General features: G+C 43.9%; 24 pseudogenes; all 24 read right to left on the reverse strand.

Annotated features, from left to right (window-relative positions):
• Positions 1-161: 161 nt before the first annotated feature.
• On the reverse strand, positions 162-280 carry LOC148268364 (5S ribosomal RNA; annotated as a pseudogene).
• A 202-nt stretch (positions 281-482) lies between these two features.
• On the reverse strand, positions 483-601 carry LOC148268365 (5S ribosomal RNA; annotated as a pseudogene).
• A 457-nt stretch (positions 602-1,058) lies between these two features.
• Positions 1,059-1,178, reverse strand: LOC148268366 (5S ribosomal RNA; annotated as a pseudogene).
• Positions 1,179-1,708: 530 nt separating this feature from the next.
• On the reverse strand, positions 1,709-1,827 carry LOC148268367 (5S ribosomal RNA; annotated as a pseudogene).
• Positions 1,828-2,316: 489 nt separating this feature from the next.
• On the reverse strand, positions 2,317-2,435 carry LOC148268368 (5S ribosomal RNA; annotated as a pseudogene).
• Positions 2,436-4,651: 2,216 nt separating this feature from the next.
• On the reverse strand, positions 4,652-4,770 carry LOC148268369 (5S ribosomal RNA; annotated as a pseudogene).
• A 348-nt stretch (positions 4,771-5,118) lies between these two features.
• LOC148268370 (5S ribosomal RNA) lies at positions 5,119-5,236 on the reverse strand (annotated as a pseudogene).
• A 2,110-nt stretch (positions 5,237-7,346) lies between these two features.
• Positions 7,347-7,465, reverse strand: LOC148268371 (5S ribosomal RNA; annotated as a pseudogene).
• Positions 7,466-9,145: 1,680 nt separating this feature from the next.
• On the reverse strand, positions 9,146-9,264 carry LOC148268372 (5S ribosomal RNA; annotated as a pseudogene).
• A 717-nt stretch (positions 9,265-9,981) lies between these two features.
• LOC148268373 (5S ribosomal RNA) lies at positions 9,982-10,100 on the reverse strand (annotated as a pseudogene).
• Positions 10,101-10,447: 347 nt separating this feature from the next.
• On the reverse strand, positions 10,448-10,566 carry LOC148268374 (5S ribosomal RNA; annotated as a pseudogene).
• Positions 10,567-11,337: 771 nt separating this feature from the next.
• LOC148268375 (5S ribosomal RNA) lies at positions 11,338-11,456 on the reverse strand (annotated as a pseudogene).
• An 814-nt stretch (positions 11,457-12,270) lies between these two features.
• LOC148268376 (5S ribosomal RNA) lies at positions 12,271-12,388 on the reverse strand (annotated as a pseudogene).
• A 799-nt stretch (positions 12,389-13,187) lies between these two features.
• Positions 13,188-13,306, reverse strand: LOC148268377 (5S ribosomal RNA; annotated as a pseudogene).
• A 350-nt stretch (positions 13,307-13,656) lies between these two features.
• LOC148268378 (5S ribosomal RNA) lies at positions 13,657-13,775 on the reverse strand (annotated as a pseudogene).
• A 2,310-nt stretch (positions 13,776-16,085) lies between these two features.
• Positions 16,086-16,204, reverse strand: LOC148268379 (5S ribosomal RNA; annotated as a pseudogene).
• Positions 16,205-16,732: 528 nt separating this feature from the next.
• Positions 16,733-16,851, reverse strand: LOC148268380 (5S ribosomal RNA; annotated as a pseudogene).
• Positions 16,852-17,288: 437 nt separating this feature from the next.
• Positions 17,289-17,407, reverse strand: LOC148268381 (5S ribosomal RNA; annotated as a pseudogene).
• Positions 17,408-19,219: 1,812 nt separating this feature from the next.
• Positions 19,220-19,338, reverse strand: LOC148268382 (5S ribosomal RNA; annotated as a pseudogene).
• A 527-nt stretch (positions 19,339-19,865) lies between these two features.
• LOC148268383 (5S ribosomal RNA) lies at positions 19,866-19,984 on the reverse strand (annotated as a pseudogene).
• Positions 19,985-20,831: 847 nt separating this feature from the next.
• LOC148268384 (5S ribosomal RNA) lies at positions 20,832-20,950 on the reverse strand (annotated as a pseudogene).
• An 852-nt stretch (positions 20,951-21,802) lies between these two features.
• Positions 21,803-21,921, reverse strand: LOC148268385 (5S ribosomal RNA; annotated as a pseudogene).
• Positions 21,922-22,452: 531 nt separating this feature from the next.
• LOC148268386 (5S ribosomal RNA) lies at positions 22,453-22,571 on the reverse strand (annotated as a pseudogene).
• A 1,607-nt stretch (positions 22,572-24,178) lies between these two features.
• Positions 24,179-24,297, reverse strand: LOC148268387 (5S ribosomal RNA; annotated as a pseudogene).
• Between the last annotated feature and the right edge of the window lie 1,175 nt (positions 24,298-25,472).

Here is a 25,472-nt window from a genome sequence, read left to right on the forward strand (position 1 = left end):
CCCCCCCCTGTCATTTGTTTCCTTGTGCATGCACAATGCACCTCTACTTCTTGTTCTAATGTCAAGTAAAATGCCTCAATGCCTTGAATAACATTTGTGAATAGACAAGTGGACCATAATTCCAGTCGTACGTAACGTCGAAAGCCCCATCTGTAAGAAAATGAATGCAACACGAGGACTTCCTAGGAGGTCACCCATCCTAGTACTACTCTCGCCCAAGAACACTTAACTGCGGAGATTTGATGGGATCCAGTGCATTAGTGCTGGTATGATCGCACCCATTTCATTCTGCGTTGCAAATACATACACTCCTCTTTTCCTGCCCCTTCCCATCATTTGTTTCCTTGTGTGTGCACACTGCACCTTTGCTTCTCGTTCTAATAATAAGTAAAATGCTCCAGCGCCTTGACTCACATTTGCGAATAAACCAGTGGACCATAGTTCTAGTCGCGTGTAACGTCGAACACCCCATCTGCAAAAAATGGGTTCAACACAAGGAATTCCCAAGAGGTCACCTATCCTAGTACTACTCTCACCCAAGCACACTTAACTGCAGAGTTCTGATGGGATCCGGGGCATTAGTGCTGGTATGATCGCACCCATTTCGTTACGCGCTGCAAATAGATACACTCCTTCTCCTCTCCCTCCCCCCCTTCCGTCATTTGTTTCCTTGTCCATGCACACTGCAGCTCTTTTTCTCGTTCTAATAACAAGTAAAATGCCACGGCACCTTGACTCACATTTGCGAATAAACCAACGAACCATAGTTCTATCCTAGTACTACTCTCGCCCAAGCATACTAAACTGCGGAGTTCTGATGGGATCCGATGCATTAGTGCTGGTATGATTGCACCCATTTCATTCCGGGCTGTAAATACATACACTCCTCCTTCTGTCCACCCTCCCGTCATTTGTTTTCTTGTGCGTGCACATTGCACCTCTACTTTTCGTTCTAATAATAAGTAAAATGCTCCAGTGCCTTGACTCACATTTGTCAATAAACCAGCGGACCATAGTTTTAGTCGCGAGTAACGTTGAACGCCCCATATGCCAAAAAATGGGTGCAACACGAGGACTTTCTGGGAGGTCAACCAATTCTAGTACTACTCTCGCCCAAACACACTTAGCTACGGAGTTCTGATGGGATTCGGTGCATTAGTGCTGGTATGATCTCACCCATTTCATTCCGTGCTACAAATACATACACTCTTTCTCCTCCCCCCCCCCTTCCATCATTTGTTTCTTTGTGCGTGCACACTGCACCTCTTCTTTTCGTTCTTATAAAAAGTAAAATGCCTCAGTGCCTTGAATCATATTTGCGAATAAATCAGCGGACCATGGTTCCAGTCGTGCGTAATGTCAAATGCCCGATTTGCAAAAAAATGGGTGCAACACAAGGACTTCCCAAGAGGTCACCCATCCTAGTACTACTTTCGCCCAAGCACACTTAATTACAGAGTTTTGATGGGACCCGGTGCATTACAGCTGGTATCATCGCACCTATTTTATTACGCGCTGCAAATACATACACTCCTTCTCCTTCCTTCCCCCCTCCCGTCATTTGTTTTCATGTACGTGCACACTACACCTCTCCTTCTCGTTCTAATATCAAGAAAAATGGCCTTGCGCCGTGGCTCACATTTACGAATAAGCTAGCGAACTATAGTTCCAGTCGCGCATACCGTCGAGCAACCCATCTGAAATAAAATGGGTGCAACACGAGGACTTCCCAGGAGGTCACCACTCCTAGTACTACTCTCACCCAAGCACACTTAACTGCGGAGTTCTGATGGGATCCGGTGCATCAGTGCTGGTATGATCGCACCTGTTTCATTCCGCACTGGAAATACATAAACTCCTCTTCCTTCCCTCCTCCATCCCATCATTTGTTTCCTTGTGCGTGCACACTGCACCTCTACTTCTCGTTCTAATGTCAAGTAAAATGCCCCGACGCCTTGAGTCACATTTGTGAATAACTCAGTGGACCATAGTGCCAATCGCGCGTAACGTCGAACGCCCCATTTGTAAAAAAATAGATGCAACACAAGGACTTCGCAGGAGATCACCCATCCTAGTACTGCTCTCCCCCAAGCACACTTAACTGCAAAGATCTAATGGGATCCGGTGCATTAATACTTGTATGATCATACCCGTTTCATTCTGCGCTGCAAATACATACACTCCTCCTTCCCTCCCCCCTCCCGTCATTTGTTTCCTTGTGCGTGCACACTGCACATTTGCTTCTCGTTTTAATATCAAATAAAATGCCCCAGAGCCTTAGCTCACATTTGCGAATAGACCAGCGCTACAAAAAGAAGGATGCAACAAGAGGACTTCCTAGGAGGTCACCCATCCTAGTACTACTATCGCCCAAGCACGCTTAACTGCGAAGTTCTGATGCGATCCAGTGAACTAGAGCTAGTATGATTGCACCCGTTCTAGTTTGTGCCGCAAAGACATATACCCCTTCTCCTTCCCTCTCCCCTCCCATCATTTGTTTCGCTGTGTGTGCACCTCACCTCTGCTTTTAGTTCTAATATCAAACGAAATGCCTGACGCCTCGACTCGTGCCCATATGAGCGAACAGCCTACCGTACCTCATTTTTTATTGTTCTATTATGTAAGATACACGAAATGACACTCTTATCACGTGATGGGATTTAATTAAATGTGTAAAAAATATTAAGCAAAATGCCTAGGCGCTGTGACTTACATTTGTGAATGAACCAGCGGACCGTCGCTTTGGTCCAACATAACGTTTAGCGCCCCATCTGTAAAAAGAATGGTGCAACACGAGGACTTCCTAAGAGGTCACCCATCTTAGTACTACTCTTTACCAAGCACGCTTAACTGTGGAGCTCTGATGGTATCTGGAGAAATAGTTCTAGTATGATCGCACACATTCTAGTTTGCACTGCAAATACATATTCCCCTTCTACTTCCCTCTCCCCACCCATCATTTGTTTTGTTGTGCGCGCACCTCGCCTCTGCTTCTAGTTCTAATATCAAGCGAAATGCTCTGGTACCTCGACTCTTGCTCATATGAACGGATCGTTCACCGCACCTCATTTTTTGTTTTTCTACTATGTAAGATACTCGTAATGATACTCTTATCACGTGATAGACTTTAATTAAATGTGCAAAAAATATTAAGCAAAATGCCCTGACACCGTGACTCATATTTGTGAATGAACCGGCAGACTGTCGCTCTGGTCCTGCGTAATGTTTAACACCCCATTTGCAAAAAGAAGGGTGCAACACGAGGACTTCCTAGGAGATCATCCATCCTAGTACTACTCTCGCCTAAGCATGCTTAACTGCAAAGTTTTTATAGGATCCAGTAAACTAATGCTATTATGATCGCTCCCATTCTAGTTTGTGCCGCAAAGACATAGTCTCCTTCTTTTTTCCTCCCCCATCCCGTCATTTATTTTGTTGTGCGCGCACCTCACTTATGCTTCTAGTTCTAATATGAAGAAAAATGCCCCAGCGCCTCGACTCATGCCCATATGAATGGATCGCCTGCCGCACCTCATTTTTCATTGTTCTTCTATTTAAGATGCTCGTAATGACACTCTTATCACGAGATGGACTTTAATTGAATGCACAAAAATATTAAGCAAAATGCCCCGGCGTCGTGACTCACATTTGCAAATGAACTAACGGATCGTCGCTCTAGTCCCGCGTAATGTTTAACGCCCTGTCTACAAAAAGAAGGGTGCAACACGAAGACTTCCCAGGAGGTAACCCATCCTAGAACTACTCTCACCTAAGCACGCTTAACTGCGAAGTTCTGATGGGATCCGGTGAACTAGTTGCTCGTATGATCGCACTTGTTCTAGTTTGCGCCACAAATACATATACCCCTTCTACTTCTCTCTCCCATCCTGTCATTTGTTTCTCTTTGTGCGCACCTCGCCACTGCTTCTAGTTCTAATATTAAGTAAAATGCCCCGACACCTCGACACATGCCCATATGAACGGAATGCCCGCTGCACCTTTATTTTTGTTGTTCTATTATGTAAGATATTCATAATAACACTCTTATCACGTTATGAGTTTTAATTGAATGCACAAAAAATATTAAGCGAAAATTTTCTGGTGCCATGACTCACGTTTGCAAATGAACCGACGGACCGTCGCTCCAGTCCTGTGTAACGTTTAAGGTCCTATCTGCAAAAAGATTGGTGCAACACGAGGACTTCCCAGGAGGTCACGCATCCTAGTACTACTCTAGCACAAGCACGCTTGATTGCGGAGTTCTGATAGAATTCGGTGAACTAGTGCTGGTATGATCGCAACCGTTTTAGTTTGCACCGCAAATCCATATACCCCTTCCCCTTCCATCTCCCTTCGCATCATTTATTTTGCTGTGCATGCAACTCACCTCTGTTTTTAGTTCTAATATTAAGCGAGATGCTCCTGCGCCTCGACTCATGTCTATATGAACGAAACACCAGCCGCACCTCCTTTTTTGTTGTTCTACTATGTAAGGTGCTTGCAATGACACTCACAACACGCGATGGGCTTTAATTGAATGTACGAAAAATATTAAGCCAAATGTCCCGGCACCGTGACTCACGTTTGCGAATTAACCGACAGACCGACGCTCCGATCCCACATAACATTTAACGCCTCTTCTAAAAAAAGAAGGGTGCAACATGATTACTTCCCAAGAGGTCACCTATCCTAGTACTACTCTCACCCAAGCACGCTCAACTGCAGAGTTCCGATGGGATCCAGTGAACTAGTGCTAGCATCATCGCACCCCTTCTAATTTGCGCCGCAAAGACATATACCATTTCTCTTTCCCTCTCTCTTCCCATCATTTATTCTATTGTGCGTGCAACTCACCTCTGCTTCCAGTTCTAATATCGAGCGAAATGCCCTAGCACCTCGACTCATGCCCATATGAACGGATCGCCCACTGTACCTCATTTTTTGTTGTTGTACTATTTAAGATGCTCGCAATGACACTCTCATCACGTGATGAGCTTTAATTGAATGCACGAAAAATATTAAACAAAATACCTCGGTGCCGTGACTCACGTTTGCGAATGAACTGGCGAACCGTTGCTCCAGTCCCGTGTAATATTTAACGCCCCGTCTGCAAAAAGAAGGGTGCAATACGAATGCTTCCCAAGAGGTCACCCATCGTAGTACTACTCTCGCCCAAGCACGCTTAACTGCAGAGTTCTGATGGATCCAGTGAACTAGTGCTAGTATGATCGCATCCCTTATAATTTGCACCGCAAAGACATATATCCCTTTTTCTTCCCTCTCTCCTCCCGTCATTTGTTTCACTGTGTGCATACCTCACCTCTTATTCTAGTTCTAATATCAAGCGAAATGTCCCGACACCTCAACTCATGCCCATACAAATGGATTGCCTGCCACACCTCATTTTTTGTTGTTCTATTATGTAAGGTGCTCTAAATGACACTTTTATAACGTGATGGACTTTAATTGAATGCAGAAAAATATTAAGCAAAATGTCCTGACGTCGTGACTCACATTTATGAATGAATCGGCGGACCGTCGCTCTGTTCCCGCATAACGTTTAACGCTCCATCTGCAAAAAGAATGGTGCAACACGAGGACTTCCTAAGAGGTCACCCATCCTAGTACTACTCTCGCAAGAGCACGCTGAATTACGGAGTTCTGATGGGATCTGGTGAACTAGTGCTGGTATGATCGCACTTGTTCTGTTTTGCGCCGCAAATACATATACCCCTTCTCCTTCACTCTCCCCTCCCGTCATTTATTTCTTTGTGCGCGCACTTAATCTCTGCTTCTTGTTCTAATATCAAACGAAATGCCCAGGCGCCTAGACTCATGCCCATATGAACGGATCGCACGACACACCTCATTTTTCGTTGTTATACTATTTAAGTTTCTTGAAATGACACTCTCATCACATGGTTGGCTTTAGTTGAATGCGTGAAAAATATCAAGCAAAATGCTCTGGCACCGTGACTCACGTTTGCAAATGAACCGGAAGACCGTCGCTCTAATCCCGCATAATGTTTAACGCTCCGTCTGTAAAAACAAGGGTGCAACACGAGAACTTCTAAGGAACCATCCATCCTAGTTCTACTCTTGCCCAAACACTCTTAACTGCAGAGTTCTGATGGGATCTGGTGAACTAGTACTGATATGATCGCACCAATTCTAGTTTACCCCGTAAATACATATACCCCTGCCCCTTCCCTCTCCCCTCACCTCTACTTCTAGTTATAATATCAAGCCAAATGCCCCGGCACCTTGACACATGCCCATATGAACGGAACGCCCGCCGTACCTCGTTTTTCATTTTTCTACTATGTAAGATGCTCGCAATGACACTCTCATCACGTGATGGACTTTAATTGAATGCATAAAAAATATTAAGCAAAATGCTCCGGCACCATGACTCACATTTGCGAATGAACCGGTGAACCGTCGCTCTAGTCCCGTGTAATGTTTAACGCCTTGTTCGCAAAAAGAAGGGTGAAACATGAGGACTTCCCAGGAGTTCATGATAACACTCGTTCTAGTTTGCGCCACAAATACATATACCCCTTCTACTTCTCTCTCCCCTCCTCTCATTGGTTTCTCTTTGCGTGCACCTCGCCTCTGCTTCTAGTTCTAATATCAAGTGAAATGCCCCGGTGCCTCGACTCATGCCCATATTAACGTAACACCTGCCGCACCTTTGTTTTCGTTGTTCTATTATGTAAGATACTCGTAGTAACACTCTTACCACGTGATGGGATTTAATTGAATGCACAAAAAATATTAAGCAAAAATGTCCTGGCGCTGTGACTAACGTTTGCAAATAAACCTATAGACTCTCGCTCCGATCTCATGTAACGTTTAATGCCTTGTCTACAAAAAGATTGGTTCAACACGAGGACTTTCTAGGAGTTCACCCATCCTAGTACTACTCTCACCCAAACACGCTAAACTACGTAGTTCTGATGGGATCCGATGAACTAGTGCTGGTATGATCGCACATGTTCTGGTTTGTGCTGCAAATATATATACCCCTTCTCATTTCCTCTCCCCTCTCGTCATTTGTTTCGCTGTGCGCGCACCTCACCTCTACATCTAGTTCAAATATCAAGCGAAATGCCCCAGCGCCTCGACTCATGCCCATATGAATAGATTGCCCCCAACACTTCTTTTTTTGTTGTTCTACTATGTAAGATGCTCGTAATAACACTCTTATTACATGATGGGCTTTAATTGAATGCACAAATGATATTAAGCAAAAATTCCCCAGTCCCATGACTCACATTTGCGAATGAACCGGTGGACCGTCGCGCCGGTCCCAAGTACCGTTTAATGCTCCATATGCAAAAAGAAGGGTGCAACATGAGGACTTCTCAAGAGGTCACCGATCCTAGTACTACTCTCGCCCAAAAACGCTTAACTATGGAGTTCTGATGGGATCCGATGAATTTGTGCTGGTATGATCGCACCAGTTCCATTTCTTGCTGTAAATACATATACCCCTTCCCCTTCCCTCTCCCTTCCCATTATTTTTTTCGTTGTGCGTGCACCCCGCACCTCTGTTTTTATTTTTAATATCAAGCAAAATGTCCTGGCGGCTCGACTTATACCCAGATGAAATGATTGCTCGCTGCACCTCATTTTTCGTTGTTATACTATGTAAGATGCTTGTAATAAGACTCTTATAACATGGTGCACTATAAATGAATGCACAAAAAATATTAAGTAAAATGCTTTGACTCCAAGACTCACGTTTGGAAATAAATCGATGGACTATGGTTCTTTTCGCTCGTAACGTTTAATTCCTCATGTCCAAAGAAACAGGTGCAACACGAGGACTTTCCAAGAGGTCAACCATTTTAGTACTACTCTCACCAAAGAAAACTTAATTGCTAAGTTCTTATGGGATTCGGTGCATTCGTGCTGGTCTGATCGCACCCCTCTAAATCCGTGCTACAAATGCATGTGCCCCTTCTCCTTTCCTCCCCCTCCTGTCATCTATTTCGTTGTACGTGCACACCTCACCTCTACTTCTAGTTCTAATATCAAGTAAAATGCCCCAGTGCCTCGACTCATGTCCATATGAATAGATCGCCCTCCGGACCTCTATTTTTGTTGTTCTACTATGTAAGATACTCGTAATAACACTCTTATAACGTGATGGGCTTTAATTGAATACACGAAAAATATTAAGCAAAATGCCCTGTCGCCATGACTCACGTTTGCAAATGAACCAGTGGATCGGTTCTCCAGTCTCGCGTAACGTTTAATACCCCGTCTGTAAAAAGATGGTGCAACACGATAACTTCCCAAGAAGTCACCCATTTTAGTTCTACTCTCGACTAAACACGCTTGACTATGGAGTTCTGATGGGATTCGGTGAATTAGTGCTGGTATGATCGCACCGGTTCCAGTTCGCGCCACAAATACATATATCCCTTCTCCTTCCTTCCCCCCTCCCGTCATTTATTTTGTTGTGCGTGCATACCTCACCTCTGCTTGTAGTTTTAATATCAAACGAAATGCCCCAGTGCGTCGGCTCGTGCCCATATGAACGGATCACCCACCGCACCTCTGTTTTGTTGTTCTACTGTGTAAGATACTCGTAATAATATTCTTATCACGTGATAGATTTTAATCGAACACACAGAAAATATTAAGCAAAATACCCCGATGCCGAGCACAACGTTTAACTCCCCGTCTGTAAAAAAAAGGGTACAACACGAGGACTTCCCAGGAAGTCACCCATCCTAGTGCTATTCTCACCCATAAATGCTTAACTGCAGAGTTTTGATCAGATTCGGTGAATTAGTGCTGATATGATCGCACCTATTCCATTTCACACTGCAAATACAAATACCCCTTATCATTTTCTCCCCCTTGCTATCATTTTTTTCGCTGTGCGCGCACCCCGCACCTCTTCTTCTAATTCTAATATCAAGCGAAATACATCAGCGACTCAACTCACACCTAGATGAACGGACCGCCCACCGCACCTCATTTTTTGTTGTTCTACTATGTCAAATGCTCGTAATAACACTTTTATAACATGATGGACTATAAATTAATGCACGAAAAATGTTAAGCAAAATGAACTGACGAACCGTGGTTCCGGTCGAGCGTAACGTTTATTGCCTCGTGTAGAAAAAGAAAGGTGCAACACGAGGACTTTCCAAGAGGTCAACCATCTTAGTACTACTCTCGCCCAAAAATGCTTAACTGCGAAGTTCTGACGGGATCCAGTGAATTAGTGCTGGTATTATCGTACCCGTTCCATTTCGCGCTGCAAATATATATACCCCTTCTCCTTCCCTCCCCCTGTCATTTTTTTCATTGTTCGCGCACCTTGCACCTCTGCTTCTAATTCTAATATCAAACAAAATGCCACATTTGCTCTATCAAATGAATGCACGAAAAATATTAAGCAAAATGCCTAGATGCCATGACTCAAGTTTGCAAATGAACCCGCAAACCATGGTTTTAGTCGCACGTAACATTTATTGCCTCGTGTGCAAAACAATAGGTGTAACACAAGGACTTTCCAAGAGGTCAACAATCCTAGCACTACTCTCACCAAAGGACACTTAACCGTAGAGTTCTTATGGGATTCAGTGCATTATTACTGGTCTGATCGCACCCGTCCCATTCCGCGCTACAATGCATGTGCCCCTTCTCCTTCCCTCCCCCTTTCGTCATTTGTTTTGTTGTACGTGCACACCTCATCTCTGCTTCTAGTTTTAATATCAAGCAAAATACCACGGTGCCTCGACTTATGCCCATATGAATGGATCGCCCACCGCACTTCTATTTTTGTTCTTCTACTATATTAAATACTCGTAATAACACTCTTATCACGTGATGGGCTTTAATTGAATGCACAAAAAATATTAAGCAAAATTCTCTGAAGCCGCGACTCATATTTGCGAATGAACCGACAGACCATGGTTCCGGTCGCGCGTAATGTTTATTTCCTCGTTTGCACAAAAATAGGTGCAACACGAGGACTTTCCAAGAGGTCGACCATCTTAGTACTACTCTCACCCAAGGACACTTAACTGCAGAGTTCTTATGGGATTTGGTGCATTAGTGCTGGTATTATCGCACCTGTCCCATTTGTGCTACAAGTGCATGTGCCCCTTCTCCTTCCCTCCCCCTCCTGTCATTTGTTTCGCTGTGCGCGCACACCTCACGTCTGCTTCTAGTTTTAATATCAACCGTAACGCCCTGACGCCTCGACTCATACCCATATGAACAAATCACCCGCCGCACCTCTATTTTTTTGTTCTATTATGTAAGATACTTGTGATAAAATTCTTATCATGTGATGGGCTTTAATAGAATGCACGAAAAATATTAAGGAAAATGCCCCGATGCCGTGAATAACATTTGCGAATGAACTGGCAGATCGTCACTTCGGTCCTGCGTAACGTTTAACGCCCCGTCTACAAAAAGAAGGGTGCAACACAAGGATTTCCCAGGAGGTCACCCATCCTAGTACTACTCTCGTCCAAAAATGCTTAGCTACGGAGTTCTGATGAGATCTTATGAATTAGTGCTGGTATGATCACACTCGTTCCATTTCACACTGCAAATAGATATACCCATTCTTTTTCCCTCTCCCTTCTTATCATTTTTTTCTTTGTGCGCACACCCTGCACCTTTACTTCTAATTCTAATATCAAGGGAAATGCTCTGACGGCTCGACTCCCACCCAGATAAATGGATCGTCTGTCGCACCTCATTTTTTTTTATTATACTATCTAAGCTGCTCGTAATAACACTCTTATCACAAAGTGGACTATAAATGAATGCACGAAAAATATGAAGCAAAATGCCATGGCGCCAAGACTGACGCCGGTGAATGAACCAGTGGACCGCGTCTCCGGTCGTGCGTAATGTTTAACGCTCCATTTGAAAAAAGACGAGTGCAACATGAGGATTCAGTGGGATTCCAAGGACACATAATTGGAGAGTTCTTATGGAATTCAGTGCATTAGTGTTGGACTGATCGCGCCCGTCCCATTCCCCACTACAAATGCATGTGCCACTTCGGCTTCTCTCCCCCCCTCCGATCATTTATATTATTGTACATGCACACATCAAACAAAATGCCCTAGCGTCTTGACTCATGCCAAGATGAACGGATTGCTCACTGCACCTCTGTTTTCGTTGTTCTACTATGTGAGATAATCGTAATAACACTCTTATTACGTGGTGGGCTATAATTGAATGCACGAATAATATTAAGCAAAATGCCCCGACGACGTGACACACATTTGCGAACGAATTGGCAGACTGTCGCTCCGGTCCCACATAACGTTTAATGCTCTGTCTATGAAAAGAAGGGTGCAACACAAGGACTTTCCAAGAGGTCACCCATCCTAGTACTACTCCCACCCAAGCACGCTTAACTGCAGAGTTTTGATGAGATCCGGTGAATTAGTGCTGGTATGATCAAACATATTCTAATTTGTGCTTTAAATATATATCCATTCTCCTTCCCTCCCCCCTCTTGTCACTTGTTTTGCTGTGCACGCACACCGTACGTTTGTTTTTTGTTCTAATATCAAGCGAAATGCACCGGCGCCTCAACTCATGCCCGTATGAATGGATTGTCTGCCGCACCTCTATTTTTGTTGTTCTATTATGTAAGATGCTCGTAATAATACTCTTATTACGTGATGAATTTTAATTGAATACATAAAAAAATTTAAGCAAAATGCCCCGATGCCGTGACTCTCGTTTGCAAATGAATCGGTGAACTGTCGCTCCAGTCCTGCATAATGTTTAATGCCCCGTCAGCAAAAAAAAGGGTGCAACACGAGAACTTCCCAGCAGGTCACCCATCTGAATATCACTCTCGGCCAAGCATGGTTAACTATAAAGTCCTAATGGAATCAAGTGAACTAGAGCTGGTATGATCGAACCTGTTCTAATTTGCGCCACAAATACATATACCCCTTCTCCTTCCCTTTTTCCTCCAGTCATTTGTTTCACTGTGTGCGCAACTCACCTCTATTTCTAATTCTAATATCAAGCAAAATGCCCCAATGCCTCCACCCATGCCCATATGAACGGATCGCCCGTAGTACCTCGCTTTTCGTTGTTTTACTATGTATGATACTCGCAATGATACTCTTATCACATTATGGGCTCTAATTGAATGTGCAAAAAATATTAAGCAAAATACCCCGGCGTCGTGACTCTCATTTGCGAATGAATTAGCGGACCGTTGCTCCGGTCCCATGTAACATTTAATGGCCCGTGTTAAAAAAAAAGGTGTAACACGAGGACTTTCAGGGAGGTCACCCATCTTAGTACTACTCTCGCCCAGGCACGCTTAACTGCGAGTTCTGATGGGATCGGGTGAACTAGAGCTGGTATGATCGCACTCGTTCTAGTTTGAGCCACAAAGACATATATCCCTCCCATCATTTGTTTCGCTGTGCATACGCCTCACCTATGCTTCTAAGTCTAATATCAAGCGAAATACCGGTGCCTCAACTCATGCCCATATGAACAGACAGCCCGTCAAACGTCATTTTTTGTTGTTCTACTATATAAGATACTCAAAATGACATTCTTATCACGTGATGAGCTTTAATTGAATGCGTGAAAAATATTAAGAAAAATGCCTCGGCGCCGTGACTCACGCTTGCAAATGAACCGACAGACTATCTCTCCGGTCCCACGTAATGTTTAATGCCCCGTCTATAAAAAGAATGATGCAATACAAGAACTTCCTAGGAGGTCACCCATCTTAGTACTACTCTCAGCCAAGCACGCTTAATTGCGGAGCTCTGACGGGATCCAGAAAAATATTGCTTGTATGATTGCACACGTTCTAGTTTGTGCTGTAAATATATATTCCCCTTCTCCTTCCCTTTCCCCCCCCCCCCGTCATTTGTTTTGCTGTGCATGCACCTCACATTTACTTCTAGTTTTACTATCAAGTGAAATGTCCCGGTGCCTCGACTCATGTCCATATGAACGGATCATCCGCCGTGTCTTATTTTTTATTTTTCTACTATGTAAGATACTCGTATTGACACTCTTATTACATGATAGACTTTAATTGAATGCATGCAAAATATTAAGCAAAATGCCCTAGCGTCGTGACTCTCTTTTGCGAATGAACCAGTAGACTGTTGCTCTGGTCACACGTATCATTTAACGCCCCGTCTACAAAAAGAAGGGTGCAACACGAGGACTTCCTAGGAGGTCAACAATCCTAGTATTACTCTCGCCCAAGAACGCTTAACTGCAGAGTTCTGATGGGATCCAGTGAACTAGTGCTGGTATGATTGCTCCCATTCAAGTTTGCGCCGTAAAGACATATACCCTTTCTCCTTCCCTCCTCCCTCCCATCATTTGTTTCGCTGTACGCGTACACCTCACTTATGCTTCTAGTTTTAATATCAAGCAAAATGCCCGGGTGCCTCGACTCATGCCCATCTGAATGGATCGCCTGCCGCACCTCTATTTTCGTTGTTCTACTATGTAAGATACTCGCAATAATACTCTTATCACGTGATGGACTTTAATTTAATGCACGAAAAATATTAAGCAAAATACTCCAGTGCCATGACTTACGTTTAAGAATGAACTGACAAACTGTCGCTCCAGTCCCGTGTAACTTTTAATGCCCCGTATGCAAAAAGAAGGGTGCAACACGAGGACTTCTAAGGAGGTCACCCATCCTAGTACTGCTCTCGCTCAAGCACGCTTAACTATGGAGTTTTGATGGGATCTAGTGAATTAATGCTGGTATGATCGCACCCGTTCCAATTCGCGCTTCAAATACATGTACCCCTTCTCTTTCCCTCTCCCCTCCCATCATTTATTTCATTGTGTGCGCACACCTCATGTCTTCTTCTAGTTCTAATATCAAGTAAAATACCCCGGCGTCTCAACTCATGCCCGTATGAACAGATCGCCCACCACACCTCTATTTTTGTTGTTCTACTATATATGATACTCCTAATAACACTCTTTTCATGTGAAGGACTTTAATTAAATGCATAAAAAATATTAAGCAAAATGTCTCGACATCGTGACTCACATTTGCAAATTAACCGACGGACTGTTGCTCTGATCGCGCGTATCATTTAACGTCCTGTCTGCAAAAAGAAGGGTGCAACACAAGAACTTCTAAAGAGGTCACCCATCTTAGTACTACTATCGCCCAAAAATTCTTAACTATAGAGTTCTGATGGGATCCGGTGAATTAGTGCTAGTATGATCGCATATGTTCCATTTTGTACTGCAAATACATATACCTCTTCTGCTTCCCTCCCCCCTCCTATCATTTTTTTTTCTATGCGCGAACCCGCACCTCTGCTTCTAATTCTAATATCAAGCGAAATGCCTTGGCGGCTTAACTCCCGATCAGATGAAATGATGGCCTGTCGCACCTTGTTTTTCATTGTTCTACAATTTAAGATGCTCATAATGAGACTCTTATAACGTGGTGGACTATAAATGAATACATGAAAAATATTAAGCAAAATACCTTGACGCCGTGACTCACGTTTACGAATGAACTGATGGACCGAGGTTCTGGTCGGGCGTAACGTTTATTACCTCATGTGCAAAAAAACAGGTGCAACAAGAGGACTTTCGAACATGTCAACCATCTTAGTACTACTCCCACTAAAGATACTTAACTGTAGAGTTCTTATGGGATTTGGTGCATTAGTGCTGTTCTGATCGAACGCGCCACATTCCCTGCTACAAATGCATGTGCTCATTCTCCTTCCCTCCCACCTCCTATCATTTGTTTCGCTGTACGCACACACCTTACCTCTGCTTCTAGTTCTAATATCAAGCGAAATACCGCAGCGCCTTGACTCATGCCCATATGAACGGATCCCCAGACGCACCTCTGTTTTCGTTGTTCTACTATGTAAGATACTCATAATAACACTCCTATCACGTGATGGGCTTTAATTGAATGCATGAAAAATATTGAGCAAAATGCCCTAGCGTTGTGACTCATGTTTATGAATGAACCAGCGGACCGTCGCTCCAGTCCTACGTAACGTTTGCCCCATCTTCGAAAAGAAGGATACAACACGAGGACTTCCCAAGAGGTCACCCATCCTAATGCTACTCTTCCCCAACAATGCTTAACTACAAAGTTCTGATGGAACCCAGTGAACTAGTGCTAGTATGATCGCATCTATTCTAGTTTGCACCACAAATACATATACCCATTCTCCTTCCCTCTCCCCTCCCATCGTTTGTTTCGCTGTGCGCGCACCTCACCTCTGCTTCTAGTTCTAATATCAAGCGAAATGCCACTCTTATCACGTGATGGGTTTTAATTGAATGCGCAAAAAATATTAAGCAAAATGCTATGGCGCTATGACTCACATCTGCGAATGAACCAGTGAACCGTCGCTCTAGTTCCACATAATGTTTAACGCCCTGTTTGTAAAAAGACTTGTGCAACATGAGAACTTCCCAGGAGGTCTCCCATCCTAGTACTACTCTCTCCCAAGCATGCTTAACTGCGTAGTTATGATGGAATCCAGTGAACTAGTGCTAGTATGATCACACCCCATGTGGTTTGCGCCACAAATACATATACCCCTTCTCCTTCACTCTCCCCTCTCGTCATTTGTTTCTCTGTGCACACACCTTACCTCTGTTTCTAGTTCAACTATCAAGTGAAATGCTCCGGTGCCTCGACTCACACTTGCGAATAAACCAGCGAACCATAATTCCAGTCCCGCGTAATATTGAACGCCCTATTTGCAAAAAAATAGATACAACACGAGGACTTCCCTAGAGGTCACCCATCTTAGTACTACTCTCGGCCAAGCATATTTAACTACGGAGTTATGATGGGATCCGATCATTAGTGCTGGTATGATTGCACCCGTTTCATTTTGCGCTTCAAATACATACACTCATTCTTCTTGCCACCCCCCTCCCATTATTTGTTTCATTGTGCGCGTACACTGCACCTCTGCTTCTCGTTCTAATATCAAGTAAAATGCTCTAACGTCTTGACTCACATTTGCGAATAACCCAGTGGACTATAGTTCCAGTCGCGCGTAATGACAAACGACTCATTTGTAAAAAAATAGGTACAACACGAGGACTACCCAGGAGGTCACCTATCCTAGTACTACTCTTACCCAAACACACTTAACTGCGGAGTTCTAATGGGATCCGGTGCATTAGTGCTAGTATGATCGCATCCGTTTCATTTCGCGCTGCAAATACATATACTCCTTCTCCTTCCCTCTCCCCTCTCGTCATTTGTTTCCTTGTGCGTGAACACTGCACCTCTGCTTATCGTTCTAATATCTAGTAAAATGCCCTAGCGTCTTGACTCACATTTGCGAATAAACCAGCAGACCATAGTTCCAGTTGCGTGTAACGTCGAATGTCCCATATGCAAAAGAAATGGATGCAACACGAGAACTTCAAAGGATGACACCCATCTTAGTACTATTGTCCCCCAAGAACACTTAACTGCAGAGTTCTGATGGGATCCGGTGCAATAGTGCTTGTATGATCGCAGCCGTTTCATTACGCGCTGCAAATAAATACACTCTTTCTCTTTCCCTCCCCCCTCTCGTCATTTGTTTCCTTATATGTGCACACTGCACCTCTGCTTCTCGTTTTAATATCAAGTAAACCCGGCACCTTGACTCACATTTGTTAATAAACCAGTGGATTATAGTTCCAATCGCGCATAACATCGAACGCCCTATTTGTGAAAAAATAGGTGCAACACAAGTACTTCCAAGGAGGTCACCCATCCTAGTACTATTGTCGCCCAAGAACACTTAACTACGGAGTTCTGATGGGATCCGGTGCATTAATGCTGATATGATTGCAACTGTTTCATTCTGGGCTGCAAACACAAACACTCCTTCTCCTTCCCTCCCCCTCCTGTCATTTATTTCCTTGTGTGTGCACACTGCACCTCTGCTTCTCGTTTTAATATCAAGTAAAATTCTCCGACACCTTCACTCATATTTACAAATAACCCAGCGGACCATAGTTCCAGTCTCGCATAACGTCGAATGCCTCATTTGTAAAAAAATAGGTGCATTAGTGCTGATATGATTGCAACTGTTTCATTCCATGCTGCAAATACATACACTCCTTTTCCTTCCCTCCCCCTCCCGTCATTTATTTCCTTTTGTGTGCACACTGCACCTCCGTTTTTCGTTCTAATATCAAGTAAAATTCTCTGATGCCTTGACTCATATTTGTAAATAACCCAGCGGACCATAGTTCCAATCGCACGTAACGTCACCTCATTTGTAAAAAAATAGGTGCAACACGAGGATTTCCCAAGAGGTCACCCATCCTAGTACTACTCTCGCCCAAGCACACTTAACTTCGAAGTTTTGATGGGATTCAGTTCATTAGTGTTGGTATGATTGCACTCGTTTCATTTTGCACGGTAAATACATACACTCCTTCACCTTCCCTCACCCCTCCCATCATTTGTTTCCTTGTGCGTGCAAACTGCACCACGGTTTTTCATTCTAATATCAAGTAAAAAGCCCTGGCGCCTTGACTCACATTTGCGAATAAATCAGCATATCATAACTCCAGTCGTGCGTAACGTCGAACGCCCCATTTGCAAAAAAAAAATGGGTACAACACTAGGACTTCCCAAGAGGTCACCCATCCTAGTATTACTCTCGCCCAAGCACACTTAATTGTAGATTTCTCATGGGATTCGGTATATTAGTGCTAGTATGATCGCACCTATTTTATTTTGCTATGCAAATACATACATTCCTTGTCCTTCCCTCCCCCCTCTCGTCATTTGTTTCCTTGTGCATGCACACAGCACCTCCGTTTCTTGTTCTAATATCAAGTAAAATGTCCCAGTGCCTTGACTCACATTTATGAAAAAATCATCCCACCATAGTTCCAGTTGCGCGTAACGTCAAACGCCTTATCTGCCAAAATATGGGTGCAACACGAGGACTTCCCAGGAGGTCACTCATCCTAGTATTACTCTCTCCCAAGCACAATTAACTGGAGAGTTCTGATGGAATACGGTGCATTAATGCTGGTATGATTGAAAATGTTTCATTTTGCACTGCAAATAGATGCACTCCTTCTCCTTCCCTCCCCCCTCCCGTCATTTGTTTCCTTGTGCGTGCACATTGCAACTTTGCTTCTCGTTCGAATATCAAGTAAAATGCGCAAGCGCCTTGAATTGCATTTGCGAATAAACCAGCGGACCATAATTCTAGTCGCGTGTAACATCGAACACCCCATCTGCAAAAAAATTGATGTAACACGACGGCTTCCCAGGAGACCACACATCCTAGTACTATTCTCGCCCAAACACACTTAACTGTGGAGTTCTGATGGGATCAGTTTCATTAGTGCTGGTATGATCGCACCCGTTTCATCATGCATTGCAAATAAATTTACTCATTCTCCTTCCCTCCCCCCTCCCGTCATTTGTTTCCTTGTGCATGCACACTGCACCTCTGCTTATCATTCTAATATCAAATAAAATACCTCGGTGCATTAACTCACATTCGCGAATAAACCAGCAGAGTGTAACGTCGAACGCCCCATCTGCAAAAATATCAGTGCAACACGAGGACTTCCCAAGAGGTCACCACTCCAATTACTACACTCGCCCAAACACACTTAACTGCGGAGTTCTGATGGGATACAGTGCATTAGTGCTGGTATGATCGAACCCGTTTCATTCCGCGCTACAAATATATACAGTCCTTTTCCTTTCCTCCCCCCTTCTGTCATTTGTTTCCTTGTGCATGCACATTGCACCTCTCTTTCTCGTTTTAATATCAAGTAAAATACTCCAGTGCCTTGACTCACATTTGGGAATAAACCAGATTACCATAGTTTTAGTCGTGCGCAACGTCGAATGCCCCATCTGCAAAAAAATTAGTGCAACACGAGGACTTCCCAGGAAGTCACCCATTATAGTACTACTCTTGCACAAGCAGACTTAACTGCGGAGTTATGATGCAATCCAGTGCATTAGTGCTCGTATGATCCCACCCATTTCATTCCGCAATACAAATACATACACTCCTTCTCCTCCCCCCCCGGTCATTTGTTTCCTTGTGCGTGCACACTGCATCTCTGCTTCTCGTTCTAATATTAAGTAAAATGCTCCGACGCCTTTACTTACATTTATGAATAAACCAGTGGACCATAGTTCCAATCGCGGGTAACGTCGAACGACCCATCTGCAAAAAAATGGGTACAACACGAGGACTTTCAAGGAGGTCACCCATCCTAGTACTACTCTCGCCCAATCACACTTAACTGTGGAGTTTTGATGGGATCCGGTGCATTAGTACTGGTATGATCGCACCCGTTTCATTTTGTGCAACAAATACATACACTCCTTCTCCTTCACTCCCCCTTCCCGTCATTTGTTTCCTTGTGCATGCAAATTGCACCACTGTTTCCCGTTCTAATTCAAGTAAAAAGCTCCGGCGCCTTGACGCACATTTGCGAATAAACCAGCAGATCATAATTCCAGTCACACGTAACGTCGAACGCCCCATCTGCAAAAAAATAGGTGCAACACGAGGACTTCTCAGGAGGTCATGCATTCTGGTACTACTCTCGTCCAAGCATACTTAACTACGGATTTCTGATGGGATTCGGTACATTGGTGCTAGTATAATCGCACCTCTTTAATTTTGCACTGCAAATACATACATTCCTTCTCCTTCCCCCCCTCCCGTCATTTGTTTCCTTGTGCGTACACACTACACCTCTTCTTCTCGTTCTAATATCAAGTAAAATGCCCAGGTGCCTTAAATCACATTTACAAATAAACCAGAGGACCATAGTTCCAGTTGCGCATAATGTCGAATGCCCTATATGCAAAAAAATTGATACAACACGAGAACTTCCTTAGAGGTAACCCATCCTAGTACTACTCTCGCCAGAGCACACTTAACTACGGAGTTCTGATGGGATCCGGTGCATTAGTGCTGGTATGATCGCACCCGTTTTATTTCGTGCTTCAAATACATACACTCTTTCTTCTTCCTACCCCCTTACATCATTTATTTCCTTATGCGTGCACACTGCACCCCTTTTTCTCGTTCTAATATCAAGTAAAATGTTCCGGCGCCTTGACTCACATTTGTGAATAACCAACCATAGTTTCAGTCGTGCACAACGTCGAATGCCCAATCTGTAAAAAAATTGGTGCAACACGAGGACTTCCAAGGAGGTTAGCCATCCTAGTAATACTTTTGCCAAAGCACACTTAACTGCAGAGTTTTGATGGGATCCGGTGCATTAGTGCTGGTATGATCGTACCTGTTTCATCACGCGCTGCAAATAGATACACTCCTTCTCCTTCCCTCCCCCCTCCCATCATTTGTTTCCTTGTGCGTGCACACTGCACATATGATTCTCGTTCTAATATTAAGTAAAATGCCCTAGCGCCTTGACTTTCATTTGCGAATAAACCAGCGGACCATAGTTCCAGTGGCGTGTAACGTGGAACGCTCCATCTAGAAAAAATGGGTGCAATAAGAGGACTTCCCAGGATCTCACCCACCCTAGTACTACTCTCACCCAAGAATACTTAACTGCGGAGTTCTGAAGGCATCCGGTGCATTAATGCTGCTATGATCGCAACCGTTTTATTCCACGCTGTAAATACATACACTCCTTTTCCTTCCCTCCTCCTCCCATCATTTGTTTCCTTATACGTGCACTACACCTCTGTTTCTCGTTCTAATATCAAGTAAAATCCCCTGGCCTCTTTATTCATATCTACGAATAAACTAGCGGACCATAATTGCAGTTGCGCGTAACGTCGAACGCTCCATCTGTAAAAAAAATAGGCGCAACATGAGGACTTTCCCGGAGGTCAGCCATCCTAGTACTACTCTTGCTCAAGCACAGTTAATTGCGGAGTTCTGATGGGATCCGATGCATTAGTGCTGATATGATCGCACCCGTTTCATTTCGTGCTGCAAATACATACACTCCTTCTCCTTCCCTCCCCCCTTGCGTCATTTGTTTCCTTTTGTGTGCACATGGCACCTCTGCTTCTGATTCTAATATTAAGTAAAAGGCCATGGCGCCTTGATTCACATTTGCGAATAACCAACAAACCATAGTTCCAGTCGCATGTAATGTTGAATGCATCATTTGTAAAAAATAGATTCAACACAAGAACTTCCCGAAAGGTCACTTATCCTAGTACTACTCTCGCCCAAACATACTTAACCTCAGAGTTCTGATGTGATCCGGTGCATTAGTGCTGGTATGATCGCAACCATTTCATTACGCGCTGCAAATACATACACTCCTTCTACTTCTCTCCCCTCTTCCGTCATTTATTTCCTTATGCATGCACACTACACCTTTGCTTCTCGTTCTAATATCAAGTAAAATCCCTCGATGCCTTAACTCACATTTGCAAATAAACCAGTGAACCATAGTTTAAGTTGCACGTAGAGTCGAATGCCCCATCTGCAAAAAAATTGGTTCAACACGAGGACTTCCCCGTAGGTCAACCATCCTAGTACTACTATTGCTCAAGCACAGTTAGCTGCGGAGTTCTGATGGGATTAAGTGCATTAGTGCTGGTATGATCGCACTCATTTCATTTCGCACTGCAAATACATACACTCCTTCTCCTTCCCTCCCCCTCCCGTAATTTGTTTCCTTGTGCGTGCACACTGCACCTCTACTTCTCGTTCTAATATCAAGTAAAATGCTCGGCGCCTTGATTTGCATTTGCGAATAAACCAGCGGGCTATAGTTCTAGTCACGCGTGACATCGAACGCCCCATCTGAAAAAAAATAGATGCAACACAAAAACTTCCTAAGAGGTCACCCATCCTAGTACTACTCTCACCCAAGCACACTTAACTGCGGAGTTCTGATGAGATCAGGTGCATTAGTATTGGTATGATCGCACCCATTTCCTTTTGCGCTGCAAATACATACACTCCTTCTCCTTTCCTCCCCCCTCTCGTCATTTGTTTCTTTTTGCGTGCACACTGCACCTCTGTTTCTCGTTCTAATATCAAGTAAAATGCCTCGATGCATTGACTCTCATTTGCGAATAAATCAGCAGACTATAGTTGCAGTCGCGTGTAACGTCGAACGCCCCATCTACAAAAAAATGGGTACAACATGAGGACTTCCCAGGAGGTCAACAACCCTAGTACTACTCTCGCCCAAGCATAGTTAACTGCAAAGTTCTTATTGGATCTGGTGCATTAGTGCTGCTATGATCGCACCCGTTTCATTCCGCGCTGCAAATACATACACTCCTTCTCCTTCCTTCCTCCCTCCCGTCATTTGTTTCCTTGTGCGTGTACACTGCACCTCTGCTTCTCCTACTAATATCAAGTAAACTTTTCCCGCGCCTTGAGTCACATTTGCGAATAAACCAGCGGACCATAGTTCTAGTCCCGCGTAATGTCGAACGCCCCAACTACAAAAAAATGGGTACAACACGAGGACTTCCCAGGAAGTCACCAATCCTAGTACTACTCTCGCCCAAGCAGAGTTAACTACAAAGTTCTTATGGGATCCGGTGCATTAGTGCTGGTATGATTGTAACCATTTCATTCTGCACTGCAAATAGATCCACTCCTTCTCCTTCCCTCTCCCCTTCTGTCATTTGTTTCCTTGTGTGTGCACTCTGCACCTCTTTTTTGCGTTCTAATATCAAGTAAAATACCTCGGTGCCTTAACTCACATTTGCGAATAAATAAGGGAACCATAGTTCCAGTCGCGCGTAACATTTATTGTCTCGTGTGCAAAAACAAGAGGTGTAACATGAGGACTTTCCAAGAGGTCAACCATCTTAATACTACTTTCACCAAAGGACACTTAACTCCATAGTTCTTATGGGATTCGGTACATTAGTGCTGGTCTTATCGCACCTGTCCCATTCTGCAATACAAATGCATGTGCCCCTTCTCCTTCCCTCCCCCTTCCTATCATTTGTTTCGTTGTACGCGCACACTTCACCTCTGCTTCTAGTTCTAATATCAAGCAAAATGCTCTGACGCCTCAACTCATGCTCATATGAACGGATCGCCCACCACACTTCTTTTTTCGTTGTTCTACTATGTAGGATACTCATAATAACACTTTTATCACGTGATTGGCTTTAATTGAATGCACACAAAAAATTAAGTAAAATGTCCTGGCGCCGTGACTCACGTTTACGAACCGACAAACCGTCGTTCTTGTCCCGCGTAATGTTCAATGCCCGATCTGCAAAAAGAAGGGTGCAACCCGAGAATTTCTCAGGAGGTCACCCGTCCTAGTACTACTCTCGCTTAAAAATGCTTAACTGCAGAGTTCTGATGGGATCGGTGAATTAGTGCTGGTGTGATCGCACCCGTTCCACTTCACGCTGCAAATAGATATACTCCTTCTCCTTCCCTCCCCCCTCCTGTAATTTTTTTTCCTGTGTGCACACTCTGCACCTCTGCTTCTAATTCTAATATCAATCAAAATGCCCTGGCAGCTCGACTCACGTCCAGATGAACTGACCGCCCGATGTACCTCATTTTTCGTTGTTCTACTATGTAAGATGCTCGTAATGACACTCTTATCACGTGTGGACTATAAATGAATGCACAAAAATGTTAAGCAAAATGCCCTGATACCGCAACTCACGTTTGCGAATGAACCGACAGACTGTGGTTTTGATTGCACGTAACGTTTATTTCCTCGTTTGAACAAAAATAGGTGCAACACGAGGACTTTCTAAGAGGTCAACCCTCTTAGTACTACTTTAACCCAAGGACACTTAACTGCAGAGTTCTTATGGGATTCGGTGCATTAATGCTGTTATTATCGCACCCATCCTATTTTGTGCTACAAGTGCATATGCCCCTTCTCCTTCCCTCTCCGCTCCCGTCATTTGTTTCGCTGTATACGCACACCTCACCTCTGCTTCTAGTTTTAATATCAAGCGAAATACCCTGGCGCCTCAAACCATGACCATATGAACGGATCACCCGCTGCACCTTTGTTTTCGTTGTTCTATTATGTAAGATACTCGTAATAACACTCTTACCACGTGATGGGCTTTAATTGAATGCAAAAAAAATATTAAGCAAAATACCCTGGCGCCGTGGCTCACGTTTGCGAATGAACTGGCAGATCGTCACTCTGGTCCCACGTAACGTTTAACGCCCCGTCTATAAAAACAAAGGTGCAATACAAGGACTTCTCAGGAGGTCACCCATCTTAGTACTACTCTCGCCCAAAAACACTTAACTGCGAAGTTCTGATAGGATCAGGTGAATTAGTGCAGGTATGATCGCACTTGTTCCATTTCGCGCTACAAATAGATATACCCCTTCTCTTTCCCTCCCCTCTCCTGTCATTTTTTTTCGCTGTGCGCACACCCCGTACCTCTGCTTCTAATTCTAATATCAAGCGAAATACTCCGGCAGCTCAATTCGTGCCTAGATGAATGGACCGTCCGCCGCACCTCATTTTTTATTATTCTACTATGTAAGCTACTCGTAATGACACTCTTATTACATGGTGGACTATAAATGAATGCACGAAAAATATTAAGCAAAATGCCATGGCGCCAAGACTCATGCAGGCGAATGAACCGGTGGACTGCGTCTCCGGTCGCACGTAGTGTTTAATGCTCTATAAAATAAAAGACGGGTGCAACACGAGGATTCAGTGGGATTCCAAGGACACTTAACTATAGAGTTCTTATGGGATTCAGTGCATTAGTGCTGGACTTATCGACCTCATCCCATTCCCCGCTACAGATGCATGTGCCACTTTGGCTTCCCTCCCCCCTCCGATCATTTGTATCACTGTACACTCACACCTCACCTATGTTTATAGTTTTAATATCAACACAAATGCCCTGGCACCTTAACTCACACCTAGATGAACGGATCACCCGCCGCACCTCTCTTTTCGTTGTTCTACTATGTAAGATACTTGTAATAACACTCTTATCACGTGGTGGGCTATAATTGAATGCACAAATAATATTAAGCAAAATACTTGGCGCAGTGATTCATGTTTGTGAACGAACTGGCAGACTGTCACTCTGGTCCCACATAACATTTAACGCCCTGTCTGCGAAAAAAGGGTGCAACATGAGGACTTCCCAAGAGTTCACCCATCCTAGTACTACTCCTGCCGAAGCACAATTAACTGCAGAGTTTTGATGGGATCCAATGAATTAGTGCTGGTATGATCAAACCTATTCTAATTCGCGCTTTAAATATATATATCCCTTCTCCTTCCCTCCCTACTCCCGTCATTTATTTTATTGTGCGCGCTCACCGCATGTTTACTTTTATTTCTAATATCAAGAAAAATGCGCCAGTGCCTCGACTAATACCCATATGAACGAATCGTCTGCCTCACCTCTGTTTTCGTTGTTATATTATGTAAGATACTCGTAATAACACTCTTATTACATGATGGATTTTAATTGAATACACAAAAAATTTTAAGCAAAATAT

This window comes from Carica papaya, chromosome 3 (genome assembly GCF_054855325.1).
Source record: "Carica papaya isolate Zhongbai chromosome 3, ASM5485532v1, whole genome shotgun sequence".
In the NCBI taxonomy this organism is placed as follows: domain Eukaryota; kingdom Viridiplantae; phylum Streptophyta; class Magnoliopsida; order Brassicales; family Caricaceae; genus Carica; species Carica papaya.